At 43.8% G+C, this 23,042-nt stretch overlaps 1 protein-coding gene across 1 annotated transcript in view; it reads left to right on the plus strand.

Moving 5' to 3' along the window:
- The window catches only part of EXOC4 (exocyst complex component 4), a 430,815-nt gene that overhangs the window by 122,375 nt on the left and 285,398 nt on the right, over window positions 1–23,042 (plus strand). The gene's annotated exons all lie outside the window — the stretch shown is intronic.

Consider the following 23,042-nt stretch of genomic DNA (forward strand, 5'->3'; position numbering starts at 1 on the left):
TCATAACAAGAAAGTAACATATACTCTTCAAATATTACAGTGGTGATCAAGGGTAGAATTTCTCCTTGAAATGTTGTGATAATTTTCAGTTGGCTTTTAATTCAGGATGTTTTATAACTTACAAGAGGATTTTTGGATGACTTGGGGTTCTCTTCCTCCTTCTAGAACCTAGTTGTCCTCAGCAACATGTGAAACCCACAACAGTGCGAAAGGAAGCAATGAGAGTTCTTGTGGGACATTGCTTCACTTAAGTAACTCTACGAAGATGATCTTAGTGTTGATGATGAAGGATATAATAATGCACTCTGAATATTCAGATATTTCTGTGTGGTCCGTGAAGAAAGAATCTGAGATAAAGACGTCCCATAGTTGACAGTTGCGCACTCTACGATCTAGCGGCCTGTAGGTATAAAACAAAATGGAGATATCTGTCTTTTAAGCAGGTCTTGATGTCTTTAGCGTCACCCTTTGTGCACACTTGGAAGGTGTTTAGCTTACAGCTCTTCACCTTTTGAGACGTGAGTTCTCACCTTCAAAATCTGTCGCGCGCTCTTGTGCCCAGGATCAAGGGAAGGAAGGCACCCCGTTCAGTGGGGTGCTGTAGGGTGTAAGCTATTACACTGCACCATCATTTTCTCATACAAGGGGAGGGTAGGATTTAAGTAAATACTTCTCCACGGGCAATAGCTCTGTGCTACAAACTGCACGGGACAAATGTGGGCTCAAAGCCAAGGATTTTGGAGCTGTTGAGAGCACTAAGTTTGGAGCCATGATGGGGCCATCGGGGAACCTGCAACACTTGCCTCAAAAATTCCAGGTCTCTTTGGGATGAGTCCTGTTGCCTTCTGTTGTTTGAAGTTGCTTCCACACCCTGACCTGACCAGTTGCTTTAAAAAGATAGAAGAGTGTTGACTCGCTCCACGTCTGTCCTCTTCCAGTTACCTTGTGGCTGGGGTCTGGGTATTTTTGTGGTTACCATTGCTGTTAGGTTGAAATGAGGATTTGTTTTTAAATAGCTCCTTTCCTGGCTTCAGAACTGGTTACTGGTGGGCACAGCCAGATTTCGTGGAAGAGGGACTTCTTATTGATATAGGGCAAATCTCGAGGCAATATTAGGCGTGAGCGGGAGGTTGTGAGCGTTTTCAGGAGAGGAGGATGCAAAAGAGAACTGTGCAGACTTCCAGCTGCTGAGCCAGCGCGGGGTTGGGAAGAACAAAGCATCCGAGCTGACAAAGAAGTAAAGGACAAAATGTAGGAATTAGTGTGGATAGGGACAAGATTATATTGCCCTCTCTGGATGACTTGGAAGAGCTTGAATGTGATGCAATAGGTGACAAAAAGTCAATGTAGGGAGTCAATGGGGACAATAGATGAGGTGACTTTGCTGAGAAATCTTTGCAGTTTTACCCATTAAGAAAAGTTTCCCTTTGAACTTTATGTTAAAAATGTACTCTCCTCTCTTTCTTTTATAAGCTGCTGTTCCCTTTTAGGTAGCTCATTAATCTTCCTGAATCCCAGACCACAGCAAGATCTGCATTTTGATTTTTCTTTTTTTTTTTTTTTTTTTACCCCTTTTAAAGAAAAATACAATTTAATTGTTCAATCGGGTTACTGGAAGGCAGGCATGTGACACTCTCTCTTCTCTGAATGCCACACAGTTTCTCCTCCTGACAGCCTTATCCACAGGGATGATTTTTTTTTTTTTTTTCAGCGGCAGCAGGGGCAGGGTGGCTTGTTAGGAAATCTTTTTCCTGAAAAGATCATCAAAGAAACATATGCATTAAAAAAAAAAAAAAAAAAAAAAACTTATAAAAGTTTGGCTCGTGCCAACTTTTTGAAATAAGAATTTAATTTAAATAGCCCTAAAATGTGTGAAGATCAGAGTGATGCTTTGTCATTAACCTCTTTCATTTGGACTGAAATAGCGCGGTGCATAAGGCACACGTTATCCCTCAGGAGGAAAACGGGACCTGCTGTAAGTGATTTAGAGATGGAAGGATTAATTCTTGTGTCTTACTCCACTGAAATCGGAGGAGGAAGACTTAGGCCAAGTATTTTTCCCTGGAAGTTGGACACACCGGTTGTGTGACAATTGTCATTAAAAAGGAGGAGGGGAAAAAAAAAAGGCAACTACATAACTAAACTATTTCCTTTTAAACTAACATAGATGTGGTGCCCCAGGTTGTTGTGGGAAGTACGATGTCAGGGGTGGTTTCTGCTGCACAAAACAAGAAATGATCATCATTAAGCTCATTTCCTGCCCCCGCCCCCCCCCCCCCCCCAAGAGCCCATCTTGGCCATGTCCTGGCTGGGCAATTTACATTTTCCTTGTTGGAGCCCTCCTGCCGTTTCTCAAATATGATGTTCTTTTTACAGACTGTTAAATAATGGGGGTATACTTTAAAAATAAGTTAATTTTATGAGCAGCTGAATGACTTTAGCCTTGTTCGTCTCGGATGTGTGTCCTTTTCTTCCTTAATGCCTTTCCTTCATCAGCCCCACTTCTCATGATGTCTCTAAACCTGCTTCATACCCATCACTTCTTTCTTCCCGGCACCCACCAGCGCCTTCCTCTGTCCCCAAACCACCCACTAAGCAAAAAAGCAGCATGTACCAGGGCTGGATCAAGCAAAGCCCCGAGCGACCAGCCCCGTGCTGTGGAAGCAAACGTGCCGGTTGCTGCCTGGCTGGTAGGTCCAACAGGATGGAGAGCTGACATCTCCTCACCGCAGCGCTTCCTTCCCTGGAGGCACACGTTTACCCTGCTTTCATCTGCCCGGCTCTCTGTTTTCACGAAATCTCTAAGAATTTACTGCTTTTAATATCCATCCCTCTGCCAGGTTTGGCAGAAATTGGCTCAGCAGCTCCATTGTTGTGAGGATGGGACAGCCAGATCAGATAACCCTTAATTTCATCAGAAACTAGGCTAAAATGTGCTGGACCTCACTGCAGAGGTGGTTGCTTGTCGCTGACTGGTGGAATGAATCCCATGCGGCACCTTATTTCACTCCACTGCTGCCATCAGTTACCACCGATTTCTTGGGAATAAAAGAAAAATGTGGTTTCTTGCCATTGAGGGATGTCAAGGACAGCAGGAGGGGACACTGGATGGTACGAGGGTGGCACTGGGGCTGCACAGTAATGCTGGAGACAATCTGTAGGGGCTTTGAGGTTTGTGGTTTTTTTTTTTTTTTTTTTTTTTTTTGCATGAAATAGAATGTCATTGGTATCACGAAAACATGATTTCAAGCAAAAATTAAGAGAAAGACCACTACTAGTCTGGATTTCTGGGTTCGTATCCTGGTAATGTCTTTCCAAAGCATTAACCCAAGTTTTAATTTCATTGTACACGGTACACACAAGGTACATACATAAGTGCATTGTATATACCTGAAAGGATTAGTTTTCACGTGATTTAGCAGCCTTCACCGGCAGGATTCCCTTGCACAAGTGTCTTGAAGTCTGTCTTCCAGGGCTTTACATGTCTACGTGTCGTGGGACTGGGGCAAAGGAGCAGCGGCAGGAGCTGGATTCTGGCGATCCCAGTCAATTAAAAAAATAAAGAACTAAATGCAAGCCAACAACAGAAGTGAAAGGAGCCATAACTGAGAATGGAAAGCCCAATGGATGATAATCTTGATTACAGAAGGTGCCTAATCTGAGCTAATGATCTTCCTGGCTCGTGGATAGACTCGTGTGCGCGGGGTTCGGAAGCCCTGGGATGGCGGAGCTCCGAGGGCAGGAGGTGTCTCGCCAGCAGCCGGGTTCCCTGTTGCTGGCTGTGGGCTGGTAATTTCTGGCACGGTATTACTTTATTAAAGGTGGTGTCGGTTAAAGGCGCCTTCTTGATACATCAGGTATTGTTTCAGAGTCCTGCGGCCGTAGGGAATCCGTGTGGCTGTATACTGTGCTCACCGTAACCGTGGCCTGAGTTGAGTTTTATCAGTAGAAATGGGAAAAGACGTTTTTATACGCCGTGAAAATCTGAAGAGCCTCGAGGACACGCTGATCAGCATGGAAAATAGCATCCGGCTCCTCCGTTATCTGTGCGTGTCCAGGCCCTGGTAGTTCAGATGAAGGTCAGCTTTGCCGGTGTTGTACATCTGGGCCATTTTTAAGAATAAAATATTAAGTGCTCCCGAGCAGCTGGTGTTCCCAGGGATGTTAATGGACTCCACAGCTGCTCAGCACCTCTTAAAATTTGGACTTGTTACTTCTTTCACCCGGGAAACTCGGGGCACTTCAGCATTAATTAAACTCCTCAGTGTCTTTGCAGAGTAGGAGTTTATTTGGATTGTAGCTGTTCAAGCTGCTTCCTGCAGGAATCGCTGCCTACAAGTGCTTTTGTGCCGTGTTAGAGGACTGAAAATATTCTCGTGTTGTCATTGTGCCTCTGTGGGTTTTTTTCTCATTTATTTTTGAGGGGTTTTTTGAGAAATTGTGTCCTCTCTTACCCTGCCTCTCGGGCATCCCGCAGGCGAGGTTGCGCTCTTGCTGTCACGGGAAGGTAGGGCGGTGCCGCTTGGACCAGGAAGGCAGGAAAAAGTTACGTGACTTCACAGAGAAAGACCTTGATAGAACAAAGAATGAAATTCATACCCCAAAACAGCGTTCCCCCAACTACCGGGCACATCTTGTGCGCTGAATTGAAACTGCAAAAATTCTGTATTTCTTTATAAATTTCTTTAAGCAGTTTCAGTCCAGAACATCCCTGTGACACAGTACTCTTCTTTTTACTTTTCTAAAAATTTGGCTAAGTTCCCTTTGCTTCATTTTTCTTAAGGTTTAGTTTGTCAGAGGTGATTTTAAATAGCCAGGACTCTTGCGTGGTTACTTTTCTCTTGGTGGGAGTTGCTGAGCATTATATAAATTTAAGTTCTAAACTCCTAAATGAAAATCTGATGGAAGAGTCTTTTGTGGACTCTAAATATGCAACGCTCAAATATCTCAAAGTTGGCCGGTAGTTCAGCTATATATATCATGTATAAGATTTTTTTTTTTTGGCAGCTACTGTGTGTAACGTTATCTTTCTTATCTGAGTGTCTCGATATTGGTGGTGTGTTTGTCTCCTGGGTTGCAGCGGGAGTCACCAGAAGTTTGGACCTTGGCTGAATGGCCCGGGCATGTTGATGCATAGATTTAACTGATTTCTGCAAGTTTCAAGGATCAAGCATGATCCCAACTAGGATGTCGAGGGAGGTGATTCTACACCTCTGCTCCGCTCTGGGGAGACCCCACCTGGAATGCTACATCCAGCTTTGGAATCCTCAGGACAGGAGAGACACGGAGCTGTTGGAGCGGGGCCAGAGGAGGCCCCGGAGATGCTGGGAGGGCTGGAGCCCCTCTGCTGTGGGGACAGGCTGAGAGAGCTGGGGGGGTTCAGCCTGGAGAAGAGAAGGCTCCAGGGAGACCTTCCAGTCCCTAAAGGAAAGCTGGGGAGGGACCCTTGATCAGGGAGGGGAGCCATGGGATGAGGGGGAAGGGTTTTAAAACTGGAAGAGGGGAGATTTAGATGAGATATTAGGAAGAAATTGTTTGCTGTGAGGGCGGTGAGCCCCTGGCCCAGGTTGCCCAGGGAAGCTGTGGCTGCCCCATCCCTGGAGGGGTTCAAGGCCAGGTTGGATGGGGCTTGGAGCAACCTGGGCTGGTGGGAGGTGTCCCTGCCCAGGGCAGCGGGTGGAACCAAATGATCTTTAAGGTCCTCCCAACCCAAACCATTCTATGATTCTGTGACTACAAAACTAAAGATGGATCATGACCAACTCTGGCAAAGGATGGCAAATCTGGCTGTGAAACAAAGGTCTATTGTAATGAGACTGTAGATACTGGGTTATTTTTGATTTTTTTTTACCTTATTTCTTATAAGTAGAACCTCTGATGAATTTTTTTTCCTATTGGCCAGGTGATAAATAGGAAGCACCAAACATCCCTACGATTGAAATTTAAAAGTGGAGGGTGGGTTTGGGTTACTCGCCGCTATGCTGTTCATCTATTCTCGGTCCAAGCCTGAAAATTTCTCACCATAAGGTTTTAAGTAATTAAGGAAATCAAAGAGAAGCTCGGCTAATTAAGATTTTGACGCCAAGAAATAGCAGCGGAGGCGAATGGTATCTGATATGACAAGGGCACAATGTAAGGCCAGGTCTGGGAAAAATGCAGTTATTTGTAGGTGCCTTGTTCCATTTGGATTCACCAAAAAGCTGCTGGAGGGAGCCAGCTGCGTTTGCCAGTGACAAAAACGAATCTTGACATTTTGGATAATGAAAATTCGGTTCAGCACCTTTTAGCGACGCGTATGATAATATGTTGTCAGTCAGCGGCAATGAGGAGGGTGGGGGAGAGGCGATATAATTCTTGTCTGGTTAAAGGAGACGTCGTGACAGGTGGACAGTCCCGGCTAAAAATACCCGTTAAGAAAAAGACGGGGAATAACCAGTTGTAGAATCAGCAAGTTGGTGATGCTGAGGAGGGGTGGAGAGGGTTTGATGTTGTGAGTCTCCTGTCACGCAGCTCCTTTTGTCTCCCCGTGATGCGTCGGATCACGGTTTGCTTTGAGCTTGAGGAGGAGGCGGGGGGGGGGCGGGGGGGAAGGAGAGGGGAGAGAATCGCTTTTTTGTGGTTTGACAGTATTAATGCAATCACCGAGTTCAGACCTTGTAAGCCCACTTATTATTTCCTCTGCGTGTGTTTTTTCTGGTTTAGCGGATTAGCTGCACTGTCTCTTCAAAGGCTATCCAATCAAGAAGGGGTTATTAAAACTGGGGCGCTTTATGACTGAGAATTAATTAGAGCAGCATTTTCATGCAAAACATCCAATTTTTTGATTAGCAATGGAGCAGGGCCGCAATTAACACTCTAGGAAGCTTAAATTTCCAGCATTTTGATTCTCAGGAAATGAGATTATCAAACTGGGGTCAGGCACTTGACAGCGAAAGGGGGATTATGTGTAAGAAAATAATTTGTTTCTTGATTTTGCCTCTGAGATTGTTATTAAAGCTCCGGCGAATTCCGAGGGAGGCAAAAAGAGGAGGGAGATACCTAAAAATGGAAACGGGAGGGACCCTTTGCTTGGTTAGTGTCCTCCTCGCTGTGCAAAGGGCTTTCCTCGTCCTGGCGTTGGTGAGAACACGCTTTGCGTTTGATTCACAGCAACAGGTTTTCATTGCTTTCGTGGGCTCAGTCCGCCTTTTCCCATCGATGCGTTTTGAGACTCCTGCAGTGATTTTTTTTTTTATTTATTTTTAAATATTCTAAATATTTGTATTCAGGGGAAGGAGGCAACACAATCGTTTTCATAGATGCATCATTTTGTCTCAGTTCCTTTAAGGGAGTGTGTGGCGTGTGCGGTTTTTAAACTATTTTTTTTGATGCATTGCTGGTGTTTGAGGACGGATATTACCACTTATCAAAGGCTGACCTTGGCCAGCCGTCGGGGTCTGTGAGAAAGAAGCTGGGCATCTCTGTCGCTTCTAGAGAACACTTAAGGGTTTGGGGGAGGGGTTTTATCTCCCACTTTAATTCTTCTCACTTCTCAGGGAGATGTAAGGTGTTGAAAGTCAGGCTTGGGCTGTGAGATCTCGTCTTCGGCTTGTGTCGGGGACTTTGAGCAGGGTAAGGCAGTAGGAGTCATGTTTGATAGCCGGTCGATACGTGCTGACTACCGTGAGTTCAGAGAGTGCCAGTGAAAGTCTCCGCAGGAGAGCGGAAAATCAGCCGTCATCCATCTGCTTTTTAAAATGACCATACAATTCTCTTTATTACTTCTTATTTTTGAGCAAAATTGTTCGTGAAAGCAAATGTTGTGAAGTTTATTGTTAGCAGCCACGTTGGCCACCTGCTTGGTCCTGGGTCTTACCTGGCAGTGCCCGCAGCTATTGCACCCTTTTCTGCGGCAGTCGCGTTAAGGCAGGTCACTCGTAGCTTGCACCTTCAATTTGTCTTCACAGGTTGGACCTTATGGAAGCCTGGCAGCGTAGCTTGGTTGGGCTTTGCTCCCTGAGGTGGCCTTGGCACTGCACTCCAACCGTGACAATCGTCGGTATTTGGTTTTGGGACTCTGCTCAGGGCTTCTAAATAATGACCTTTAAAGGTCATCCAGTTCCAACCCCCCTGCCCTGGGCAGGGACACCTCCCACCAGCCCAGGTTGCTCCAAGCCCCGTCCAACCTGGCCTTGGACACCTCCAGGGACGGGGCAGCCACAGCTTCTCTGGGCAACCTAAAAAAGTTCTCGGTCTTGACTTCAAGCTCTTTTTGCTTTACTTTTTGGCCCCATACACTGTTCTCCTCACTTCAGATCCCAAGGGCCTCGATTAATCTACTACACAGGTTGTCAGATGCCACGTGGTCCCTTTTTTAATATGAAAAACAAAAATACCAGGGCATTAACGTGTTGTATCCATAGAGGAGCTTCTCAAAAAGACCCTGAAAATCACAGCTGACAGAATCAGTTAAGAGTTCTGTCATCAGCTGGGATTATCCTTCTTCATGACTCTCTTGCTAGCGTTAAGCTTCGCTCTCCTATGGATATGAGGAAGCATGTCGAAAAAAACCACTCATTTTATAAAACACCACCACAAACGATGCTTCAGTCTTATTAATATTTCTGGGAGGCTGCTCCCACCAGGTCTGGCTTGTGCTGTCACGGTTCTGGGCAGGGAGACTTTTAGGATTTCTGGGCCTCACTGTGTCGCAGTCCCTTGTTTGGAGAGCAGTCATTGATTTTCAAGGTACTTATTTACAGCTTCTTTTCAGCTTTGAGTTTTGAGTTCCTAAAGAATTTGGGGGCTTTGCGGTGAATTTACAAAGACGTTGTGGAATTATCTCGTATTATGCAGATTAAGACAGAATAGGTAGGCAGTGTTTATGCCTGTGAACTTACATTATCTTGTTTTAGATGAATTCCTGGAGTTTTTCTTTAGGGAGGACTAGGCTTTTGGAGGTACCAAGCTTTGCTTTTTTGAAGGACAGTGGAAATATTTCATCAGTAGAGCCAGCAATAAAATAACTGTGACACAATCAAATGGGTACTCTTCGCACTGTGATCTGAAATAATGTGCGCTTCCTTTCTCTCCCTGTGAGAACTTCACACTCTCCTGGAATTTGTGCTTTTGTGTAAAGTTCAGTAGTAAACCAGTGATTTAAAACTCTTCTGTCTTGCTGTTTAGGATCAGGATTCTCTCGGTGTGGTGTGAGCAGGTCTGGTTCCTGCCAATCTGCTCTGCTTTGAGGAATATTCGTTGCTGCACTGGTGGAAGTGGGCTTCAACAACCTGAAAGAATCAAAAAGGGTCTCCGTGGGTTGTTAAGTGGATGGCACTGACGTTCTCTCTTCTAAAATTGTAATTCTCTGAAGCCAAAAATCCTATTTTTGAGCTCTGGCTTCCTGTAGGACATTATTTAGTGCAGAGCTGCTTCCTTGACTCGTTTAAGGAATGCTTTTAGACTGCTCCCGTGTCGGGTTTTTGGTTGCCTCCGGGGCATCCCAGTGTGCCTTGAGAACCCCAGTTTCGATTCCTACGCTTACCTTCTGTTATCGTTAATCATAATAACTTCTGGCCGTTTGAATCGGGGTTTGGCAATTGCAAAGTGTGAAGCAACACTATAGAGTTAGGCTGTAAAATTAAGAAAAAAAAAAAAATATCCGGTGGGAATGCGGATTAGCCGAATACAATTAACTGGCTCAGAATTTGACCCAGCGAAGGTTAGCCAGTTAATCCTGTTCTTTTGGGACCTTGAGCGACCAGGTCAGCCAAAACTGCAATAAGTATCTTTCAAGAGGATATATAATTATTGAAAGAGATTTGTACAATATATACACTTTCTGGAATGATTGCTTTATGGCATTGTATATACATATTATTTTTTATTTTAAAATCAGGCATGTTAAATACTACGATGCTCTTAGCTGCTTATGTTTTGTGTTGAAATCTTGCTGACATTTGGACTTTTCAGCATGTTCTTACTTTTCATATTGAGGTTTATTTTTTCTTAATGTGGAGTAAAATTCTTGTTTCCTTGTCTGTAATTTCATTGTTTTCACCGATTTAATTAGCAAGGCAGTAAATACATTGCTGAAGCATGGCTTTTGTTTCTCCTGTTTGACAGAGTAGCTAATCCTAATTAAAAAAAAGAAAAAAGAAAGAAGTCAAACAGAATTGTCTATGGAGACGCAACTGCCTTCTTGCCTTTTCGGCAAATTTTATGCCCTCGAAGCTGAGCCACCTCCAGAGAGCAGTTAGATATCACAGGGTACGGCGAATTCCAAACCATACCTTGGGGGGGTGAGTGTGGAGGCAGGAGCTGTTGCTCTTGCCTTGTCTTGTACCTGTTCAGTGGGTAAAGAAGTGTTTAATCTCTGGCCCTGTCATTCTAATGCCTCTCATCTGTGTTTGAAGACCCTTAAAAATGCGAATCCATTGTTTTTCAAGTAGCATAAAAAAATGCACCAGGGACAGCTCTATTAGCATTTGGATTTTCTCCTTTGGCTTTGATGGATGGATATATACCTCCTTTTTTTTTTTTTTTTTTTTTTTTTTTTTTACACTGAAGAGTTTTTTTTTATCTTGATAATGTTGAAATGAAACTTTACAGTGACAGAGTAGTGGGCAGCTTTAGAAAGCCCGGCTTTCAAGTAGGGTTAAAGGCATTTAGGTGAGCATGAATTAACATTTCCCTTGTCTTGTAAAGGTCACCCTTTAATTGAGATTCACCGCGTTCAGTCCAAAGCCTGGGTTCGAGGAGACCTCTCTTCGCAAAGAAGGCACAAATTGGCAGCATAATCTCATCAGAGGCTTAGGTTATATGGTAATAAATCATTCAATTCGAAGCTAACGAAACTGCCACGGAGCATAAAACACGCCAGATGCTTGAAAGACTTTCGTGGCTTGGAGTTTGAATAACAGTTGGAGGATCTGTAGATGTCTTGAGTTTTCCCTAATAAGGAAGAACTGTTGGGAAGAAAGTAATTCTTACCTAATTAAAGGATTAAAATATTACACAATGGGTTTTGTGTTAGCTGCCCTTCATTTTGTCCGACACGTGAATTGAAGGTGTGGTGTCGCTATCCCGGAGATCTGTTTGTGGATGATGTTTCAGAAATTATTGCGGGGAAAAAAAATAAAATAATGGCAACAGCTTTCATATATCCATTATACTCTGCCTTTTCTAGAGAGATAAATGTGTGTTGAGAAGGCGATTCCCTTCTGTAGAATAAAGATGTAACTTTAATCAATAAAGTGATGTGATTTAGAGTTCTGAAGATACAAAGGCTAACAGTTTCCGAAGGGCTCTTTGGGCTGAGTGCATAAATTGTTCTTGGAAGTTTTTTCTTAATGTATCATGTACGGTGTTAGGATATTTTATTATCAGAAGACAGAAATATGGATATTTTTCAGGTGAGGGGAGTATCATAGAAGAAGGTTTTGCAAACAGTAATAATGTGAGCAGATGGAGAGGGAAAAGGGTATGGAGAAAGAGCACGCCCATGAGAAGCACCAGAGCTTTGAAGCCTCCTGTCAGTGGGCTTTTAAATCTCTAATCTCCTGGTGTTTTGTTGTTGTTTTTGGAGTTTGAATGGAATTGTCCTTTCAGGAGTGCGTGGCTGCCCCGCGCGTATCGCAGCGAGCGGTTTGAGACAGCAGGTTGACTGCTGCTCGTACACATGTTCCAGTGCAGAGACCTGGCACCTATAACTTGTGTAGAAATGTCCAGATTCTGCTGTTGAGTGACTCAAAATCTGGCCTCTTGTACCCTCCCATTTCACTTCTTGTTGTTTGTTTTTCTTTTCGCCAGATCAAGGCCAGTAAGACCTGTGAGGACCTGGCCAGTGCACGAAATGCAAATGAACCCCATTACTTTTGGACTGGAGTGCAGAAATTCTGCTTTTTGTCTTCCCTGTTGTGCCCACATTCATTCAAGTGACTAAAGGCATGAGTTGGTGGCATTTCTGGAGTAAAGGAGAGGACCCTTATTGTTTTAATTCTATTACAAGGTCCATCTGAGGAAGAAGTCATAGAAGGACGTGGTTTGCATGTTGGTTACATCTTTAATAGGAGCTTGTTTTGGTTCTTAGGCCAATTTAACTGACCTCAAAGGTCTAAATTTGGATGTGTTAATGAAAGATGAATGAATGCACAACCTAGTGCTGAGGAAACTGGACCTTCCTCTCAAACTCTACCTGAGCATCTCTCTGGTCGGATAATAATGTGATGTGCACAGGCTCCGTGGAGTGACCGCTGTGGTCAGCTTTCTGTGGGACATGTCCTGGGTGAGGCCATTTTCTTACACAAAGGTGAGGGCTGGTGGGGTCCCAGGCCTCAAAGGTTATTTCTGAACCCTATAAATTTGCTCATAGCTTTGCCTGTCCTTTCGCTGGAGTTGTAGATACCTGAGCGATCTGAGCTTGTGAGCTGCTTCCGTAGGGATTTGGGTTAGTTGAAACAAGAGGAAAGGTGCTTCGGAAGGGTTCAAAGACTATTCTTTCCAAATTAACTATCACTAAAAGTTATGCTTTTAGGCAAAATGAGAGACTTCTCTTTGCTGCAATTCCCTGGAGCGTTTTGGAGTTTAAGGACTCTTCAGGAGTCCCAGGACTGCGGTCTTGATGTGGCTTCTCTTCTGTGGATGTCGTCTCTCTCCAGTTCCTACCAGTCTCCCCCGAAAATTGAGATCCCTTTTTGCTTGTGACAACTGGTCCCTTTTCATTAGTGGGTTCACAGTTTCAGCAAACACCTAATGCTGTCACAGGATCCTTGGGTTTTGCTTCTCCAGTGGCGATCCGAATGGGATTAATTGGCTCTTTTTGGGAGAGGAGTACGTGTATGAAACTTTCTTCCCAAGAATTCATCGTTTGATTATAGACCGAACAAAGATTGGTCACTCTTGATAGTTACTAATACCATAGAATCATAGAATCGTCTAGGTTAGAAGGGACCTTTCGGATCATCGAGTCCAACCATCAACCTAATAAAACAACCTGATATGACACATTTGTATCTAATTTGGTAAAGAAAAGAGGAGAGGGGAGGGTAACCAAGCTCCACATTCAAAGTGGTGATGGCAGTTCCTCACATCCATGTGCACACCGTGAATTTAAATTTGTGCTCTGGATATAGGTTTCCCAAATTGTCACGCTTCTGTTGCCAGTCTCCTGAGCCCTGCAGTCACCACGAATGTGGAGAAGTTGTTGAAACCAGATTTTTTTTTCTATGTGTTTTCTCCATATAAAACTTACGCAGCTGCTTGAAGGAGGTTGTTCCAAGTTTGCTGGAGAAACTCAGGCTGATTCTTTTTCCTCTAAATATCGGGTACGGCAAATACTCGCTGAAGATCTCATTAGTGTTTTCATATTTCATTGTAATTACTTAATAGTATAATAGCAAAGACTCGATGCTCGGTAGCTGAATTCTTTTACATAATATCAAAAATATTCTAAGTGATTGGGGGCTTAGAGTGCATCTGTGCTCCTCTTTGGGAATTTTAATTGCACTGATCATGTGGTTGTGTTTGACTTAATTGTCATCAGTAGTTATTGGATGAGATCCTTTACATAAGCACTGTATTCACGGTACCTCAATGGCATCTAGAAATGTGTGAACAAATGTAACAAATGGCACTTTCTTTGTCTGCTTAATGAATACGTAAGTGATTTCAAATGGCCTCATCCCTAGACTCTAACTATGTATTTCTTTCGTAATGGGAGATGTGTTGATATTACGTGGGAAAGCTATAATTCCAGAAATAATCGGTTTATAGTGCGCTCTGTGCTTTTCCCTCAGCAAGGTACGATGCCAATTTGGCATGACCCCAGGTTAAGTAACGAGGAAACACATGCCCAGTGTGTGGTTGTTGGATATCGTGATGCTTGGGGTCACTTGCCAGCGACGGGGAAATAAATCTTTGTGCCTTTTTAGCTACAGTGGAAATGTGAGCATTTACCTATAGTTGGCTAAAAGTTATTTGCACCAAATATTTGGTGAAATCTAAAGTCTAATAGTTATGGGGCGACGATGTTAAATAGCTTTTATGGTGCTTGTACCCAGAAGGGCGTTACTACCTTTTAAAGATAATTATTATGGAAAAAGCAATCATCTGGAAATGTCCCTATTTTTTATGTGGTCAATATTTCACCGCGAGAGGACCAGGCAGCTTCTCGGTGACCTGGCAGAATCTGAATATAGAGAAGTATTTGGGTAGCATTGAAAGCATTTGTAAAATCCACGCTGTTAAAATATCAGGTAAATGAGGAATTGTACAGCTGGAAAAAGGGAGTATGCAAGATTGAGTTAGAAAAGATGGTGCTCGGTCTTGTAGTCTCAATGTCCCAGCCAGGAAACATGCTGGGACGTTCTGGTGTCCCTTCGTTGGGCACGTGGTCGTGTTAAGATGGTAGAACTGGACGTGGCGTATGTAGACAGTGTCTCTTCTGCAACATCTTCCAGAAAGCTTTAGGTGTGGTGAAATTGTGCTTATAATGGAGCGTGTCTTGAGAAGCCTCAAGACTCCTGATTGGAGTCTCTGTATTGAATATGAAATTGTGCTTCAAGCTTGGTTTTGATGTCTCTGCTCTAATATTCAAGTACCTAAAGCAGGATTTTTGGAGCATCACGGTTTATATGCAAAAGAGAGATTTTTTTAATTGTGAGACTTATTGGTGTTGAGGAGAGAGGGGAAGAGGGAGGAGAAATCCTCCGACACCTAAATGAGCCTGCAATGTAAAACTACTGCGCATTGTATAGAAGGCGACCTTCTGTCGTTGGAATAATGGGCTGTATCCTTCCGTGCATTGTTTCTGTCTATTTCTTTTTCTTTTGGATTCATTTGTAAGTGAAGCATTGTGATACAGAAAGCAAAAATTAAATAATTCACCAACAGTGACTTCTTAGGTTACTTCCCTCTCTGACTTAAATCAACCGTTAGATATTTCTAAATGCGGCCTTCGCCTCCGAATCTGGATACCGGTGTGTATTCCTTGCAAGCTTTTGCTTTTTAATTAGTTCCCTGGAAGAGAAGAGCTGAGGGTTCTATTAGTGGTAATGGCTGGCGCGTGTGTACATAAAGAGGAGACGATGTATTGCGAGATATGTTTCCATGTAAATATCTGACATTTCTGGCGGTGTTAATACATGTCTGTTATCCCTAGTTGATGAGTTTGGTGCTGCGTTGGGTATTTCATGTATCGGGGGGAGGAAAAACACCTCAACAAAAGGCCTTTCCGTACTTTGTCAGCTCACTCCGATAACTGAAGGAAGTCAAACGTTTATTTAGAGGTGCGATAAGGAGGTGCGCTGTGTCTGAATACCCAGGTGCATTACTCTTAAAAACACAGATGTCAGGCTATAATTTTTTGTTTCAATAGACCAGTTTGGCATTATTACATTAACCATACCGGATTCAGCAGTTATCTCTACTGTTTTATTGTGTCTGTAATTATATAGTGCCTTACTATCGATATATTCTCTTAGAGTCGGTTTGGAATATAGAATAGCGTATTAAAGATAACAAGCCAGGGGTGGTTTTTACTGAAAATATTTCTAGCTTTTTTTTCCCCCTCTTGTTGTTTCAGGAACTCATGTATTTATAGAAGTTTATATAATTGCTGTAGGGCTTATCGTGGTTTGTGCTATAGTAAAATGCTCTATATTCTTTCTGATTAATAATCATCGGTTACTTGATCCTTTTACGGAGCCTGTGTTTTTCATCTAGAAATAATGACCGGTTCCTACATTGGCGTGTCTGAACTATTCAGCTTCGGACCAAGGGGCTTTGTGTTTGCGGTGACAGGTGGAGTTTGGGGCAGGGGGAACCTGAGATGGTGCTGTGCCATCTACGCACCTTAATTTCCTTTGGTATCCTGCAGGTAAAAATCATTTGTGTAGCTAAAGGCTTTATTTTTAAGACCAGTTTGTAACTAGAGGATCCAGTTTAGGAATTTAACAAAAAGTTGCCCACTGTAGTTTGGCCTTTACCTTTGTAGGACAAAAAGGTGCTTATCCTATTTCAGGTGCTACAACTGGAAAGAAAAAAGAGGAGAATACTTTCATTTTCTTTTGTTGAGCAGGGATAGAGATCTGAAATACAGAGATAAGTCTACTAGAGGCAGGAAAAAAATACGGCATCTCTTGTCTGGGAGCTAGAAGAGCAGATGCCCTATTCCCAGTCAAAAGATGCTACAAAAAGCAGACGGAGGATTGCCAGATCTCGGAATTGTGTCCTTCTCTGCCACTGCTTTTACTCCCTTGGGAAAGCTTGGTGTTATGTTGAAAAACGATTTTAAGTAGTCCGAACATCTAAGACCCTTTGCGGAGGAAGTAATGTCTGCTAATATCTATAGTTGTAGCGCAGTTGGTGATTGACTCTTGTCAACAAGGACTTTGTAACATACAGAGGCAATTCTGCCTGGGCTGCTCGAGGAGACTGAAGCAGTTGGGGCGTGCGGTAGGTACAGCCTTCAACGTCTTTCCCAAGGTGCCATTTCTGGTACCTCTTTTACTTTGGCGCAGCGTTTATACGCATTGTCCTCAGGCAGAAGTGATAAAATAAATGTTAGTTTTAATATTATATTTTCTTGGCATTTTGTGTTTCCTTGGCACTCAGGTGAGAACTCTTCCTTTATGTCCAATTTGCATCTTGCCGTTCTTTAGACCAAACTCCATAAATATCTCCTGCTCGGGCCTGATTGCTACACCAGAGTTATTTACTTGTTATTTATCATGTCTTTTTTCTCTTATGTATTTCCACTAGACGATGCTCCCCTTGAAGTACCTCTAAGACATGTGTTGTTTTCATCATGTGCTGCCTTCTATACAAATGTGTCTATTTTGGATCCTTTTTGATATAGGAGTAGCCAGTTGGGTTGTTGTTTGGTTTTGATTTTTTTTTAATGTTGACTGTTGACTCTAAATTTATTACATCCAGGAAATCACGTGTTGTTAAGTCACAGAAGGAGTGGAGGAATGAATTTCCCTGCTTACCCACTGGAGTAAATGAAATCCACGTTAGTCCCAACTGGTTTCATTTTTTTTCCACTGTTGTGGTAGGTTAAGTTGGAAATGTTCGGAGCAAAGAGCTGTTGGGTTTATGTGTTGGACGATGCACCTGCCAGTTATTTCTCAGACTGTAGGAAATCAGTCGTCTGCTGGGAGTACAACCTTATTCACCGTATAGAAAAATGCTTTGTTTTTTCTTTTTTTCAGTCCTTTTTCCTTTCCTGGGTGTTGGAGCTTCTGAATTAGTCTAAAACAAGGATAAACCACGTCTTATGCACTGAGAAGAGTCATTAAAACTAAGTAATGCCATATGATTGAATTAAATGTGGGGAAAGAAGATTGAAACCTCGTTCTCCCCATTTTAATAGGAAGTTGATGGAAATGGCAGTGGATAAGCAAATCATAATACATTTTGATGAAAAAGTGGCAAGTTGGAGCGATAGGTTGGATTGTCTATATAGGAAGTTAATGACGCAGTTATGAAGCAGAATGAGAGGATGGATGTGGTGGTTGTAATACCAGGGAAATTAAGCAGGTTAATTCCAGGCCTTGATGCAAGACTCCATTACTCTGCACCCTGAGTGCAGATTATTACAGTTACCTAATGTGTTTAACCCACTTAATGCTTTCTGATCATGCTTATGCAGAAAATCGAAGGATGAAAGTGCTTTAACTTCATTTTTTTTCCCCTTTCTTCTTAGAAACATGGAAATTTTTTTAATTGGAAAATAGCCATATATGGGGCACTCAGTGTCCAATGGCTGGTGTTCCCATGGAGAGCACAGCAGGGATTTAATCTGAAAGATTTACCTAGAGAGAAATTGCAGTGCTTGACTTCCAGACTGCTTTCCAATATTGTCTTGCTTATCTTTGTTACTAAGCTTTTCTTCTGTTTTCCTTTTTTATTTTTCTACCTAGCAAAGTTTGCAGAAACACGTGTAAGCGTAACGTAAAGGCAGTGCAGAGACTTCTATTTTAACTCCACTTTAGTTTCTTAAGTGGAGAGACTTCTGTTTTATTTGGCCTGCATGGTCAGCAGGCCAAGGGAGGTGATTCGCCCCCTCTACTCTGGTGAGACCCCACCTGGAGTAAGTACTGTGTCCAGCTCTGGAGTCCTCAGCACAAGAAGGACATGGACCTGTTGGAGCAGGGCCAGAGGAGGCCCCGGAGATGCTGGGAGGGCTGGAGCCCCTCTGCTGTGGGGACAGGCTGAGAGAGCTGGGGGGGTTCAGCCTGGAGAAGAGAAGGCGCCGGGGAGACCTTCCAGCCCCTTCCAGGCCCTAAAGGGGCTCCAGGAAAGCTGGGGAGGGACTCTGGCTCAGGGAGGGGAGCCACGGGACGAGGGGGAAGGGTTTTACACTGGAAGAGGGGAGATTTAGATTGGATATCAGGAAGAAATTGTTTGCTGTGAGGGTGGTGAGCCCCTGGCCCAGGTTGCCCAGAGAAGCTGTGGCTGCCCCATCCCTGGAGGGGTTCAAGGCCAGGTTGGACGGGGCTTGGAGCAACCTGGGCTGGTGGGAGGTGTCCCTGCCCAGGGCAGGGGGGTGGAACTAGATTATCTTTAAGGTTCCTTCCAACCCAAACCACTCTGTGATTCTTTGATTTTGCCTTGTAGGTGTTAGTTCTCCTTGTGCGCCCTGCTCGGTTAGCACCAGCTGGATGCCATCCAATCTTCTGCATCCCACAATGTGCCTGGGAGTCAGAGAATGAGGCTGTGCTGATCCTGCTTGAACCTTCAGTTAGTTGCTGGTGGAGTTTCTTTGGCTGTAGGCTCTGCTATTGATACTGAAGCTATGCTGTAATTTTCTAGGATGGCATGGGATTTTGTAGGAGCAGAATTGTTAAACGTTTGTTATCCCAGTGCCACTGGGGAAACGAGCAGGAGGAATCCTGTTCACCGAAGCCCTGGAAGCCCGTTGCTTTCTGCCTACGCTGTCAGTGATACCTGCACAGCACCGTGGCTTTTGGCAGATTTGCCCAGGTAAAACAGATTGGGGGCTAATAAGGGGTTGTGTGTTGGTGTTCAGGAGGAACAGAAATAGTCTTGTTTTCTCTTAGTTGAGCTGATTCAGCATGGCTAAGTGACAAAAACAGTGATGGTACATCTATCTTCATAGGCACCATCAGTAGGAATCAGAGTTTACCAAAGAACAGGACTGTTAAAGCTTTGCCTGAATACGTCTCAGTGGAGACCTGGATATTGAAAATATTTTTTGCATTTCAAGTACCATCAGTCGTATTACATGAAATCACAGAACCATAGAATCACCTCGGTTGGAAGGGACCTTTCAGATCATGGAGTCCAACCATCAACCTAACTCTGACAGAAACCACCACTAAACCATATCTCTAAGCACTAGCTCTACCCGTCTTTTAAATACCTCCAGGGATGGTGACTCAACCGCTTTCCTGGAGAGTGGTTGGGATGGAGGGACAGCGTGTCAGAAAACAGCCAGTTCCTCTGGAGATCTGGGCAAATGAGACATCATTTTCTCATCATCTATTTTCCTCAGCCTATTTGGGCAGCTGACAGGACCAAGTGCCTGTCCACTCCTGTGTTTTAAAAGATACTTCTGTTATTTCTAACCTTAAGTAGCCTTAATGTTCACCTTTTGTTAAGTTGCCTATTCATTTTAATTGTTTTCAAATTACTGCACATCACTAGATACTGCTTTACTTTTTTCCTTCACTTCTGTCACTAGCGAGATGCGTTTCTGAATGTTCTTGAGAGCGTCATCTCAGTGGTTGCAGCTGTCTGTAAAGTAAAGACATAGCGCTCACAGATGCTGTTTGTAATTTCTTCTTTTCTGAATGTTGATATAGACACTTTACTCAATTTGTTAGTGCTGTTCCTTTTATTATGTATTACCTGATGGTGTCAACAAAAATATGGTTAGTGGATCTAGATCGATTTGGTTTTAGACTGGTTCAAGAGTGACTGATAACTTCTAAGGAAATGGGGGCCACAGTTGGACAGGACTTAAGTGAAACTGTAATGAATATAGAATAAGATATAGAAACTATAATGGATATATAGCCTCTCCTATGGAGACAGGCTGAGAGAGTTGGGGTCGTTCAGCCGGGAGAAGAGAAGGCTCCAGGGAGTCCTTCCTGCTGCCTTCCAGTACTTAAAGGAGGCTCATAAGAAAGATGAGGACAGACTTTTTTAGTAGGGCCTGTTGTGGTAGGACCACGGGCAATGGCTTTAAACGAAAAGAGGGTAGGTTTAGACTAGACATCAGGAAGAAGTTCTTTACTGTGAGGGTGGTGAGACACTGGTCCAGGTTGCCCAGAGAGGTGGTTGATGCCCCATCCCTGCGAACGTTCCAGGTCAGGTTGGACGGGGCTCTGAGCAACCTCATCCAGGTAAAGATGTCCCTGCTCATAGGGATGGCCTTTAAGGTTTGGACTAGATGGCCTTTAAAGCTCCCTTCCAACCCAAACTACTCTAAGTTTCTATGTTAATCTTTATAGAGTCAATATGGAGTGAGAACAAATGAAAACATAACCAGCACTGAACGCAGGCAGAAAACATTAATTCTAGAAAGGCTTTCTTCTTCCTTTAATGCAAGTTAAATAAGCAGATGGGAATAAAACACAATTACGGTGCCGTACAGACTAGACCTTTTTTAATGACTGCCTGCAAAGACGTTTCCTTGAAAAGAGTATAAATACTTATTTTAATAACAAGACAAGCTGCTTGGTGTCAAGGATTAAAAATACCGAATAGTAATTCTTTTTTTTTTTTTTTTTAACTGGATGTAGAGTTGTATTTTTCCCCTTACTCTGATGTCAGGTGGAGCGCAGGGTCTTTTTGACAGAGGCCGTTGACCAGAATAGGGGTTGTGGTTTTGGGGGTGGGACGCGGCCCCTCTGATGTTTAATTTAGTCCCCTGTGTTTCCGATTTGCCTGATGCCACCAAGAAGCGGTGCTGGAGCCGTGTGCTCCCGTTATCACCACTTAGCCCCAGTTAGCTCCTGGGCTGGGTGGCTTGTAACCGTTGCTGTCTTTGGGAGAGCGGCCAGGAAAGTTGATCTCTTGAGGTTGATCAGCAGAACAGGTGGACGGACACGGGAGAAATACCAAGCGACCCAACAGATAGCATATTGAGAGCAAAGCAAAATGTTTTCAAAGTACATTGTGCGTTAGGACAAAATGCAGTTTTCGTTTAATAGTTCTTCTGGCACAGAGATATTTTCTGTCACCTTTTTCTTCCTTCCGTTTTTGATCAGCCAGTCCCTGGTTGAGAACTTCTTTCCACGGCTTTGAAAAATCATCACTTGGAGAAAGCGAGCGAGTCCTGAGCGTGTGTTTTGACTTTTTTCTTTTTAAAAAGTGGAACCTGGCTTTCAAAGTCACTCGACTGACCTATTTTAATTTAAAATACTTCCATTTTTTCTCAGCGTATCAGAAATGTCGCAAAACACCTCTTACGCTGTGATGTTTGCGTTCGGGTTGGGCTGAGCCCTCGGTTGCTGTAGAAATGAGGGGAAAATGGCTTTCCTCCGGTTGTGGTGCCGGATCTTTTAAGAACTACAGGTACAGTCTCTGAATGTCACTGAATGAATTCACTGAGGAGTAAAGCCAAAAGTGAAGAATTGAGTAATTTTCATCTGAATTTCTAATGTATATATGGCAATTCAAATACATCAGGACTGAGGGTTATAGAGGGAAGTGGGGTGGACCCTCCTAAGATACTGGAGAGAGGTATCTTCTAAAGGAATACACAGGATACAACTGTGAGTTTTTGAGTTAACTGAACGGTGTGTGATGCTTTAACTGACAAATCTACTGCTCATCACCAACAAGGGATCAACAGCTTAGAGCAAAGGTCCGTAATTCTGTCTGTAGCAGCGGTCAACAGAAATGCCCTGCATTGCCTCTTGGTAAGAAGGAGGACATGAGTCAAGAGCTCTTCCTCCAGGGATATTCATCAGAGGTGTCTTGCCTCGACCTTCTGTTTTTTAGTGAAACTTCCAGCAACTTCACCTCTCTCCATCTCTGCTACATTTATTGATGGCCCAAAAGTCCTTGGGGACCAGGGGGTACCAATAGGATTAGGAGACTGGAGTCCCTCAACAAATAGATTTGCATCAACCGCATTTTCTGTAGAAATTAGCTAAAAATGGAGGATGATGTTATGGCTCTTCTACTCAATTAACAAGTTTTCTGTAAAATACACGAATAGGCGTTTACTTAAGCTCTTGTCAGCACTGATGGGGGAGAAGTGAAGACAAAAAAAATAAATGTTTTTTAGGGTGAGGGAGGAGAAGAGGTGGCTGGTGGCGCTGGGCTGGTGTGGAACCAGGCTGTCTGCAGAGATGGTTGGTCGTGAAGCACAAGTGTTGTGAAGCCTTTCACATCTCCTGGGGTCTGTTTTGCTCTTCTCAAGCAAGTGACCTTAGACATAAGCAAAACCAGATTTCTTCTAACAAGGTGGTTTTGAATTAAATTCATCGGATATTGCTTTTAGGGATTATTCAGGAAAACATACACTGTGTCTGAGTAATGCGTCCAGCTCTGGAGTCCTCAGCACAGGAAGGACATGGACCTCTTGGAACGGGTCCAGAGGAGGCCCCGGAGATGCTGGGAGGGCTGGAGCCCCTCTGCTGTGGGGACAGGCTGAGAGAGGTGGGGGGGTTCAGCCTGGAGAAGAAAAGGCTCCGGGGAGACGTTATTGTGGCCTTCCAGTACCTGAAGGGGGCCTACAGGGGAAGGGGCTCTTGATCAGAGAGTGGAGTGATAAGACAAGGGGTAATGGTTTTAAACTGGAAGAGGGGAGAATTAGATGAGATACCAGGAAGAAATTCTTTGCTGTGAGGGTGGTGAGCCCCTGGCCCAGGTTGCCCAGGGAGGTTGCGGCTGCCCCATCCCTGGAGGTGTCCAAGGCCAGGTTGGATGGGGCTTGGAGCAACCTGGGCTGGTGGGAGGTGTCCCTGCCCAGGGCAAGGGGGGTTGGAACTAGATGATTTTTAAGGTCCCTTCCAACGCAAACCATTCTATGGTTCTATATCAGAAAAATGCATATTTTCATACCAAGCTAAGCCCCAGGTTAA

Source organism: Rissa tridactyla, chromosome 1, assembly GCF_028500815.1.
Source record: "Rissa tridactyla isolate bRisTri1 chromosome 1, bRisTri1.patW.cur.20221130, whole genome shotgun sequence".
NCBI lineage: Eukaryota > Metazoa > Chordata > Aves > Charadriiformes > Laridae > Rissa > Rissa tridactyla.